Source organism: Loxodonta africana, chromosome 19, assembly GCF_030014295.1.
Source record: "Loxodonta africana isolate mLoxAfr1 chromosome 19, mLoxAfr1.hap2, whole genome shotgun sequence".
NCBI lineage: Eukaryota > Metazoa > Chordata > Mammalia > Proboscidea > Elephantidae > Loxodonta > Loxodonta africana.
Genome location: NC_087360.1, coordinates 38538458 through 38550171, shown reverse-complemented (window position 1 = coordinate 38550171; position 11714 = coordinate 38538458).

Sequence of the window (11714 nt, the reverse complement as noted above, 5' to 3'; positions counted from 1 at the left end):
AGGTATTTTTGTTAAGATAAAAATAAGTCCTAGCTTAGGTATTTTTGTTAAGATATCTGGATAAGAAAAAAAAAAAAAAATTTTTTTTTTAAGAGGCGGGGCCAAAACGGCTACCTAGGTCAAGGCTACCTCGGATCCCTCTTGCAACAAAGACTCAGAAAAACAAGTGAATCGATCACGTACATGACAATCTATGAACCCTGACTAACAAACACAGATTTAAAGAGTTGATCTGAATGACAGAGACCTAGAACGAACAACTAGGGGAAGCAGTAACTGTTTTCAGAGCCTGGAGCCAGCGTCCCAGTCAGGAAACCTTGGCCCGGGCTTTGGACTGAGTGCAGGGGAGCTGAACACGGCATCCTGTGATGGCGCAAACACAGGGCGCAGCTCTACCCCCCTGAACTGACCTCGGGAGGGGGCCCAGCCCGTACTCGCGGGCTGCGTGGCGACGCAGCTGGGGGCAGGAGAAGTCGCCAGGAGGCAGCGACTGGTTTTGGAGCCGGGAGTGCGGAGTCCCAGCTGAGGAGCCTTGGCGTGAGGCTTTGGACTGGGTGCAAGGGAGCTGAGCAGAGCATCCTGTGACAGTGCAAACACAGGGCACAACCCCAGCCCCTTGAACTGACCTCAGGGGAAGCCCAGCCAGTGCACAGGTGGTGCAGTGACGCAGCTGACAGGAGGAGAAGTCACTGGGAGGCAGCGACTGTTTCTGGAACCGGGAGTGCAGCGTCCCAGCCGGGGAAACTTGGCACTGGGTTTTGGGTTGGCAGCAGAGGAACTGACCGCAGCTTCTGAGACAGCACAAGCATGGGACGTGGGCCTGACCCTCGGGGGAAGTCTCTACCCAGCCAGCGCACACAGACGACGTGCCCCTCGAGAATCTCAGATAAATGTCATCCCAAGTAAGATAAGTAAATTTGTCTATATTCCGGGGTGCTACTCTCTCCTGTTTATCTGAACCCTCCCCTCCCCTTCCCAGGAGGCTTCATTAACATTGGAATTTCCTGAGCCAGAGGGAGAATTGCTCCGTGGTTTTTCTTTTCCATCTTTTTTTGGGCCTTTCCTAACCCATTCTTCTGGTCTGAGAGAAGCAACCATAAAAACCCAGGGACCAAAAATCCTTCCCTAATTGGGCTAAAAACACAGAACCAGCTCCAGCCAAGTATATGTGATCCACAGTCTCAGGCTTTCATCCCTACAGGGAACAAGGTGGCTATTACAATGCAAAGGCATTTCTGATAGGGATCTGACTGCAATTGTTTTAGCGGATTTACTGGAAAGGCAAGTTTTCCAGGTCTGATATCTCTGCGTATCCAACAGAGCCCTTACTGACGCACAACAGGGAACTGAGGGCTGAAGCTCCCCCAGACCACCTAGCCTCCTGCCTTAGGAGTCTAAGGAGGGTGACACTTACCAATCTGTAGAGGTACTTGCATTGGGGGCCTAAGGTACAGCTGCAGAGCCCACCCACCAAGGTGGTTTAGGAATAGAGACACACCTACCTCACTGACACTTGGGGGAAGTCCGTCAGCATCCTGCCCCTCCCCCCGGAGTGTGAACCCCAGCTGCTACTAGAATCTGGTGCACACAACTATCACCACTACTTGTCCAGGTCAATAGGTGACAGTGTACATCACACACTTGATGACCCAAAATCAGATTCTACTCAAGAATAGTGAATGGACTCAGGCATATATATCTGGTAACAGCCCAAACCAGCTGGTAATAGGTCATAAGTGAGTCAAGGGCTACAACAATCAAGACAGTGCAATCTAGTAGCCCATCTACGTATACTGAAAGAAAACAAAACAAGATAAGACTCAGTGAGCAAATATAGAATAAATCACTACAATATCTTAGTGATGGCTCGGGGACAGCAGTCGATATCAAACCACAGAAAGAAGCAGACCATGACTGCTTCTACAATCCCCCAAACTAAAGAATCAAAATCTTTCCCAAATGAAGATACAATCCTGGAATTGCCAGACACAGAATATAAAAAACTAATTTACAGAATGCTTCAAGACATCAGGGAGGACCTCAGAAATGAAATAAGGCAATCTACAGAAAAAGCCAAGGAACATACTGATAAAGCAGTTGAAGAACTCAAAAAGATTATTCAAGAACATAGTGGAAAAATTAATAAGTTGCAAGAATCCATAGAGAGACAGCATTCAGAAACCCAAAAGATTAACAATAAAATTACAGAGTTAGACAACGCAATAGGAAGTCAGAGGAGCAGACTCGAGCAGTTAGAATGCAGAGTGGGAAATCTGGAGGACCAGGGAATTAACACCAATATAGCTGAAAAAAAAAAAAACAGATAAAAGAATAAAAAAAAATGAAGAAACCCTAAGAATCATGTGGGACTCTATCAAGAAGGATAACTTGCGTGTGATTGGAGTCCCAGAACAGGGAGGGATAACAGAAAACACAGAGAGAATAGTTGAAGATCTGCTGGCAGAACACTTCCCTGACATCATGAAAGACGAAAGGATATCTAGCCAAGATGCTCATCGAACCCATTTAAGACTGATCCAAAAAGAAAAACACCAAGACATATTATCATCAAACTTGCCAAAACCAAAGATAAAGACAAAATTTTAAAAGCAGCCAGAGATAAGAGAAAGGTCTCCTTTAAGGGAGAATCAATAAGAATAAGTTCAGACTACTCAGCAGAAACCATGCAGGCGAGAAGGCAATGGGATGACATATGCAGAGCACTGAAGGAGAAAAACTGCCAGCCAAGGATCATATATCCAGCAAAACTCTCTATGAAATATGAAGGCGAAATTAAGATATTTACAGATAAACACAAGTTTAGAGAATTTGCAAAAACCAAACCAAAGCTACAAGAAATACTAAAGGAAATTGGTCAGAAAACCAATAATATCAGATACCAGCACAACACAAGGTAACAGAACAGAGCATCCTGATATCAACTCAAATAGGGAAATCACAAAAACAAATTCAGATTAATTAAAAAAAAAATGCTCATCACAGGGAATCATTGAAGTCAATATGTAAAAGATCACAATAATCAAAAAGAGGGACTAAATACAGGTGGCATAGAACTGCCATATGGAGAGGGATACAAGGCGATATAGGACAATACAAGTTAGGTTTTTACTTAGAAAAATAGGAGTAAATATTAAGGTAACCACAAAGAGATATAACAACTCCATAACTCAAAATAAAAACCATGAAAAATGTAACAACTCAGCAAACATAAAGTCAAATACTATGAAAATGAGGAAGACACAATTTACAAAGAACAACGTCTCAGCACAAAAAAGTAAGTGGAAAAATGAAATTGTCAACAACACACATAAAAAGGCATCAAAATGACAACACTAAACACATTATTATCTATAATTGTGCTGAATGTAAATGGACTAAATGCACCAATAAAGAGACAGAGAGTCTCAGACTGGATAAAGAAACACGATCCGTCTATATGTTGCCTACAAGAGACACACTTTAGACTTAGAGACACAAACAAACTAAAACTCAAAGGATGGAAAAAATATATCAAGCAAACAATAAGCAAAAAAGAAGAGGAGTAGCAATATTAATTTCTGACAAAATAGACTTTAAACTTAAATCCACCACAAAGGATAAAGAAGGACACTGCATAATGATAAAAGGGACAATTGGTCAGGAAGATATAACTATATTAAATATTTATGCACCCAATGACAGGGCTGCAAGATACATAAATCAAATTTTAACAGAACTGAAAAGTGAGATAGACACCTCCACAATTATAGTAGGAGACTTCAACACACCTCTTTCGGAGAAGGACAGGACATCCAGTAAGAAGCTCAGTAGAGACACGGAAGACCTAATTACAACAATCAACTAACTTGACCTCATTGACTTATACAGAACTCTCCACCCAACTGCTGCAAAGTATACTTTTTCTTCTAGCGCACATGGAACATTCTCTAGAATAGACCACGTATTAGGTCATAAAACAAACCTTTCCAGAATCCAAAACATCGAAATATTACAAAGCATCTTCTCAGACCACAAGGCCATAAAACTGGAAATCAGTAACAGAAAAACTAGGGAAAAGAAATCAAATGCTTGGAAACTGAACAATACCCTCCTGAAAAAAGACTGGGTTATAGAAGACATCAAGGTGGGAATAAGGAAATTCATAGAAAGCAACGAGAATGAAAATACTTCCTATCAAAACCTCTGGGACACAGCAAAAGCAGTGCTCAGAGGCCAATTTATATCGATAAATGCACACATACAAAAAGAAGAAAGAGCCAAAATCAGAGAACTGTCCCTACAACTTGAACAAATAGGAAGTGAGCAACAAAAGAATCCCTCAGGCACCAGAAGAAAACAAATAATAAAAATTAGAGCTGAACTAAATGAATTAGAGAACAGAAAAACAATTGAAACAATTAACAAAGCCAAAAGCTGGTTCTTTGAAAAAATTAACAAAATTGATAAACCATTGGCCAGACTGAGTAAAGAAATACAGGAAAGGAAACAAATAACCCAAATAAGAAACGAGAAGGACCACATCACAACAGACCCAACTGAAATTAAAAGAATCATATCAGATTATTATGAAAAATTGTACTCTAACAAATTTGCAAACATAGAAGAAATGGATGAATTCCTGGAAAAACACTACCTACCTAAACTGACACAATCAGAAGTAGAACAACTGAATAGGCCCATAACAAAAAAAGAGATTGAAACGGTAATCCAAAAACTCCCAACAAAAAAAAGCCCTGGCCCGGATGGCTATACTGCAGAGTTCTACCAAACTTTCAGAGAAGAGTTAACACCACTACTACTAAAGGTATTTCAAAGCATAGAAAATGATGGAATACTACCTAACTCATTCTATGAAGCGACCATCTCCCTGATACCAAAACCAGGTAAAGACATCACAAAAAAAGAAAATTACAGACCTATATCCCTCATCTAAGATGCATCAATTGGTCTCAACCCACCTGGATCAAAGGAGAATGAAGAACACCAAGGTCACATGATAACTAAGAGCCCAAGAGACAGAAAGGGCCACATGAACCAGAGACTTACATCATCCTGAGACCAGAAGAACTAGTTGGCGCCCAGCCACAACCGATGACTGCCCTGACAGGGAGCACAACAGAGAACCCATGAGGGAGCAGGAGATCAGTGGGATCCAGGCCCCAAATTCTCACAAAAAGACCATACTTAATGGTCTGACTGAGACTAGAGGAATCCCGGTGGTCATGGTCCCCAAACCTTCTGTTGGCCCAGGACAGGAACCATTCCCGAAGACAACTCATCAGACATGGAAGGGACTGGACAGTGGATAGGAGAGAGGTGCTGATGAAGAGTGAGTTATTTGTATCAGGTGGACACTTGAGACTGTGTTGGCATCTCCTGTCTGGAGGGGGGTTGGGAGGGTAGAGAGGGTTGGAAGCTGGCAAAATTGTCACGAAAGGAGAGACTAGAAGGGCTGACTCATTAAGGGGAGAGAAAGTAGGAGTATGGAGTAAGGTGTATGTAAACTTATATGTGACAGACTGACTCGATTTGTAAACGTTCACTTGAAGCTCAATAAAAATTAAAAAAAAAAAAGATATCTGGATAAAAGTACTGTGCATCCAATATTGAGAACCATCGCCTAAAGTATATAAAAAAAAAAGTATAGCGTCATGGAAATCTCCCCCGAACGGTGCACTCATAAGCCCTCTTTAGACTCAAGGGCTTTCTCCAGCTTTGCAGCTCTGCTAGGTGCTTTCTGCTATTCTCCTTTCCATGGAATACATGATGTTCTCTTTCCAGAGACACAAGTAGGGAGTTCAAGTGGATCAAGTTGACCTTCCCTTTTACCACATTGTCCTCTCAGAGTCCCTAACACTCCTGCACCAGACCTTGCAGTTTCATACAGAATGCTTAGCTGAAGTTTCTGAAGATTTTCCCAGAAGTGGGTAAACATTTAAAGTCTGACAAATTTGTGCTTACCCCAGATTCCAAAAGAAACGTTACTTTCCTCAGACCCTTTAGAAAGATGGTCTTTTCCCTATGGATCATAGGTAGTTCCAGCCTCAGTCTCTTGCCCCAAGTTAACCTCCCCCTTTAACTCATTCTCTTGCTCTCCCCCACCTACCTCTAGAGAAGCCCTAAACCTACCTACAGTGAGAGATTTCACTCTATTGACCCACTACTCCTCCCATTCAATTGACCAGATGTGGGACTCAGGCTGTGACAGCATCTGAGAGCAGCAGCAGGACAGCATCTGAGAGCAGCAGCAGGACAATCAGGAGTGTCTGGTGGCATCAAAACTCCAGAGAACATCAGTCAGGGAGGGGTTGAGCTGCTCCAAGGTGCCCTTGCCTATAATGGGTGTGGGCCTAGCCCATAAGGTGTCCTTCATGCTTGCTCACCAGAGTGATTGCAGACACACTTGTTTCTTTAGCTATTCAGCCCAAAAAATAAATGAAGAGGTGTCCAATATCTTTTGGAGAGAAACTAAAGCACATTTTTGGCTTGCTGTTGTACAGGATGGCATTATGTACTCACCGCTTGACTTAAAGAAGTTGCCCAATTTTGAGGTTGAATTAATGATCAAATATTTATTGGTATGATGCTCTTAAATATATTCTGAGATCTGAACCTAGAAAGAGGATAAACAGAACATTGATTTTTATAAAATAGATCTTTATCTGGACACAATGTTTTGTACCTTTTTCCATCAAAGATTAAAACCATATTTATCGTTGGTTACAATAAAAATAATTCGTTTGAGCACAATCCCATTTCTAGAGGTGGAGAAGAAAGTGACCAGAAGGATTAAAAGGGTGGAAAAAAATGAGTCAGTGCTTCTTGAATGTCTACAACTCAGAAGACTAGATGTATAAAATAGCCAGCTGTCTTCTTGATTTTTCTGCTCTGCAAAATAACTTTCTTTTTTCCAAGGCTTTCCCTAAGTGGATATCTTTTCTCAAGCTTGGAAACTAACTGAAGAACATAAAGTACCACATAACATCCATTAGCAGCCTTGTTTTCCTTTCAAGAAATATAATATCCAGAGTAAGGAGGGCAGGATTCTTCTTTTCTCTGGTGTTTTATTTATTTAATTCTTTTTGTTTTAACTAATTAATTTACTTTTTACTGTATTTTATATGAAGGTTTACAAAACAAACTAGTTTCTCATTAAACAGTTAGTACACATATTGTTTTATGACGTTGGTTAACAGCCCCATGACATGTCAACACTCTCCCTTCACCTTGAGTTCCCTATTACTAGCTTTCTTATCCTTTCCTGCCTACTAGTCCATGTCCCTGGGCTGGTGTGCCCCTTTAGTCTCATTTATTTTATGGGCCTGTCCAACCTTTGGGTGAGGGGTGAACCTCAGGACTGACTTCATTACTGAGCTGAAAGGGTGTCCAGAGGCCATACTCCCAGTATTCCTCCAGTCTCTGTAAGGCCAGCAAGTCTGGTCTTTCTAAATGAGCTATAATTTTGTTCTACATTTTTCTCCAGCTCTGTCTGGGACCTTCTATTGTGATCCCTGTCAGGGCTGTCAGTGGTGGTAGTCAGGGACCCTCTAGTTGTTCTGGCCTCAGCCTGGTGGAGGTCGTGGTAGATGTGGTCCATTAGTCTTTTGGACTAATCTTCCCCTTGTATCTTTAGTTTTCTTCATTCTTCCTTGCTCCTGAAGGAGTGAGACCAGTGGAGTATCTTCTATGGCCGCTCACAGGCTATTAAGACTCCAGATGCTACTCACCAAAGTAGAATGTAAAACATTTTCTTTATAAACTGTTATGCCAGTTGAGCTAGATGTTCCCCAAGACCATGGTCCTCACAGCCCCCAACCCAGCAATTCCGTCCCTCAGGTAATTTGGATATGTCTATGGAGCTTCCATGACCTTGCCTTGTACAAATTGTGCTGGCTTTCCCAGTATCGTGCACTGTCTTACTCCTCACCAAAGTTACCACTTATCTATTGTCTATTTAGTGTTTTTCCATCTCCACCACTCCACTCCCTTGTAATAATCAAAGATTGTTTCTTTTTGTGTGTAAACCTTTTCATGAATTTTTACAGTAGTGATCTCATACAATATTTGTCCTTCTGTGATTGACTTATTTCACTCAGTATAATGTCCTCCAGATTCATCCATGTTATAAGATGCTTCACAGATTGTTCTTTATCTTTGCATAATACTCCATGTGTGTATGTACCACAGTTTGTTTATACATTCATCTGTTGATGGGCATTTAGGTTGTTTCCATCTTTGTGCTATTGTGAACAATGCTGCAATGAACATAGGTGTGCATATGTCTATTTGTGTGACAACTCTTATTTCTCTAGGATATATTCTTAGGATTAGAATTGCTGGATCATATGGTATTTCTAGCTTTCTAAGGCAGAGCCATATCATTTTCAAAATGGTTGTATCATTTTGCATAAGAGAGTTCTGATCTCCTCACAGCCTCTCCAACATTTGTTATTTCCTGTTTTTTCAATTCGTGCCAGTATTGCTGGGGTGACATGATATCTCTTTGTGGTTTTGATTTGTGTTTCTGTAATGGCTAGTGATCGTGAGCATTTGCTCATGTGTCCGTTGGCCACTTGAATGTCTTCTTTGGTGAAATGTCTGTGCATTTCCTTTGCCCATTTTTTAATTGGATTATTTGTCTTTTTGTTGTAGAGGTGTTGGATTTTCTTGTAGATTTCAGAGCTTAGAACTTTGTCTGATTTGTAAGAGCCAAAATTATTTCCCAGGCTGTAGGTTCTCTTTTTACTCTTTCGGTGAAGTCTTTTGATGATCGTAAGTGTTTAATTTTTAGAAGATTACAGTTATCTAGCTTATTTTCTAGAGTTTGTGTGTTCGTTATGGTTTGTATCCTGTTGTTGCCATGTATTAGGGCCTCTAGCGTTGGCCCTATTTTTTCTTCGATGAACTTCATACTTTTTGGCTTTATATTTAGGTCTTTGATCCGTTTTTAATTAGTTTTTGTATATGGTGTGAGGTATGGGTCCTGCTTCATTTTTTTTGAAGACGGACATCAAGTTTTGCCAGCACCACTTGTTAAAAAGACTGTCTTTTCCCCATTTGGTGGACTTTGGGCCCTTGTTGAAGATCAAGTGACCATAGGTGGATGGATTTACACCTCAGTTCTCAATTCTGTTCCATTGATCAGTTTGTCTGTCTTTGTATTAAACCAGACTGTTCTGACTACCATAGCTATATAGTAGGTTCTGAGGTAAGGTAGTGACAGTCCTCCCTACTTTATTCTTCTCCTTCAATAGTGCTTTATCTATCCAGGGCTTCTTTCCTTTCCATATAAAGTTAATGATAAGTTTTTCCATCCCTTTAAAGAATGTTGTCAGTATTTGGATCAAGATTGTGTTGCATTTGTAAATCGTTTTCGGTAGAATTGTCATTTTCGCAATGTTGCGTCTACATTTATATAGATCTCTTTTGGTTTCTTGCAGTAGTGTTTTGTAGTTTTCTTTGTATAGGTCCTTTACATCCCAAGTTAGATTTATTCCTAAGTGTTTTATTTATTTTTTTTTTTAGTGGCTATTATAAATGGTATTGTTTTCATGATTTCCTTTTCATGGTTCTCCTTATTGGTGTTTAGGAATCCAGCTGATTTTTTTATGTTTATCTGGTATCCTGCTACTCTGCTGAGTCTTTCAATTAGTTCCATCAGTTTTCTCATGAAGTCTTTTGGGTTTTCTATGTATAGTATCATATCATCTGCAAATAGGGACAGTTTTACTTCTTTATTACCAATTTGGATGCCCTTTATTTCTTTTTCTTGCCTTATTGCTCTAGCTGGGACTTCCAGCAAAATGTTTAATAGGAGTGGTGATTAAGGGCATCCTTGTCTTGTTCCTGTTCTCAAGGGGAATGTTTTCAGCCTTTCTCCAGTAAGAATGATGTTGGGTGTTGGTTTTGCATAGATGCCCTTTATTATGTTGAGAAATTTCCCTTCTATACCTATTTTATTGAGAGTTTTTATCAGGAACTTGTGTTGGACTTTGTCGAACGCCTTTTCTGCTTTGAGACGATCATGTGGTTCTTTCCTTTTACTTATGTGGTTGATTACGTTGATTGATTTTGTAATGTTGAAACATGCTTGCATACCTGGTATGAATCCTACTTGATCATGGTGTACTATTTTTTTGATATGATCTCAATTCTATTGGCTAAAATTTTGTTGAGAATTTCTGCATCAATATTCCTGAGAGATATGGTGTGTAATTATCTTTTTTTGTGGTGTCTTTGACTGTTTTTGGTGTCAGGGTTATCCTGGCTTCATAGAATGAATTCAGAAGTATCGCTTCCTTTTTTATGTTCTGAAACAGTTTGAGTAGTTCAGGCTTAAGCTCTTCTCTGAATGTTTGGTAGAATTCCGCAGTGAAGCCAACTGGCCCAGGGCTTTTTTCTCCTGGGAGTTTTTTTGTTTTTTACTTTTTCAATCCCTTCTTTTTTTTATGGGTCTGTTCAGATGTTGAACACCATTTTGTGTTAGTTTGGGTAAGTAGTGTGTTTCTAGAAATTTGTCCATTTCCTCTAGGTTTTCAAATCTGTTGGAGTATAGTTTTTCATAATACTCTGTTATGATCCTTTTTATTTCAGCTGGGTGTGTTGTAATGTTCCCCAATTCATTGCTTATTTAGGTTATTTGAGTCCTCTAGTGTTTTTCTTTTGTCAGTTTAGCCAGTGGTTTGTACTTTTATTGATCCTTTCAAACAACCAACTTCTGGTTTTGTTGATTTTTCCATTCTCTATTTCACCTATTTCTGCTCTGGTCTTTATTATTTCCTTTCTTCTGGTGGTTGTGGGCCTCTTTTGCTGTTCTCTTTTTATTTCTTCAAGTTGTATGGCTAATGTTTTGATTTTGTCCCTTTCTTCTTTTTTGATGTGTGCATCTATTGCTTTTTTTTTTTTATCTATTGCTATAAATTGACCTCTGAGGACTGCCTTTGTTGTGTCCCAAATGTTTTGGTATGATGTGTTTTCATTCTTGCTTGATTCTAGGGATTTTTTTATTCCATCTCTATTACCCTTTGGTTTTTGAAGGGTGTTATTCAGTTTCCATGTAATTGATTTTTTTTCCTTGCTCTTCCTGCTGTTAATTTCTACTTTGATGGTATTGCAGTCAGAGGAGATACTTTGTATTATCTCAGTGTTTTGGATTTGTTGAGGGTTGCTCTGTGGCCTAAGATGTGGCCTATTCTGGAGAAAGTTCCCAGTGCATTGGAAAAGAAGGTGTACTTTGCAGGTGTTGGGTGCAGTGTTCTATATGTCTATGAGGTCAAGCTGGCTGATGGTGCCCTTTAGCTCTTCTGTATCTTTGTTGAGTTTCTTTCTAGACATTCTTTCCTTTGCAGAGATTGGTGTGTTGAAGTCTCCTACTATTATTGTGGAACTGTCGATTTCTCTTTTCAGTGCTATTAGAGTTTGTTTTATGTATTTTGGAGCCCTGTCATTGGGTGCATAGATGTTTATTATTGTTAAGTTTTCATGATTGATCATCCCTTTAATCATTATGTCTTGTCCTTCTTTGTTTTTTATGGTGGATTGTGTTTTAAAGTCTAATTTATCTGAGATTAGTATTGCCACTCCTACTCTTTTTTGGAAGTTATGTGCTTGATATATTTTATCCATCCATTGATTTTTAATAAATTTACATCTTTGTTTCTAAGGTGTGTCGCTTGTACACAGCATATTGATGG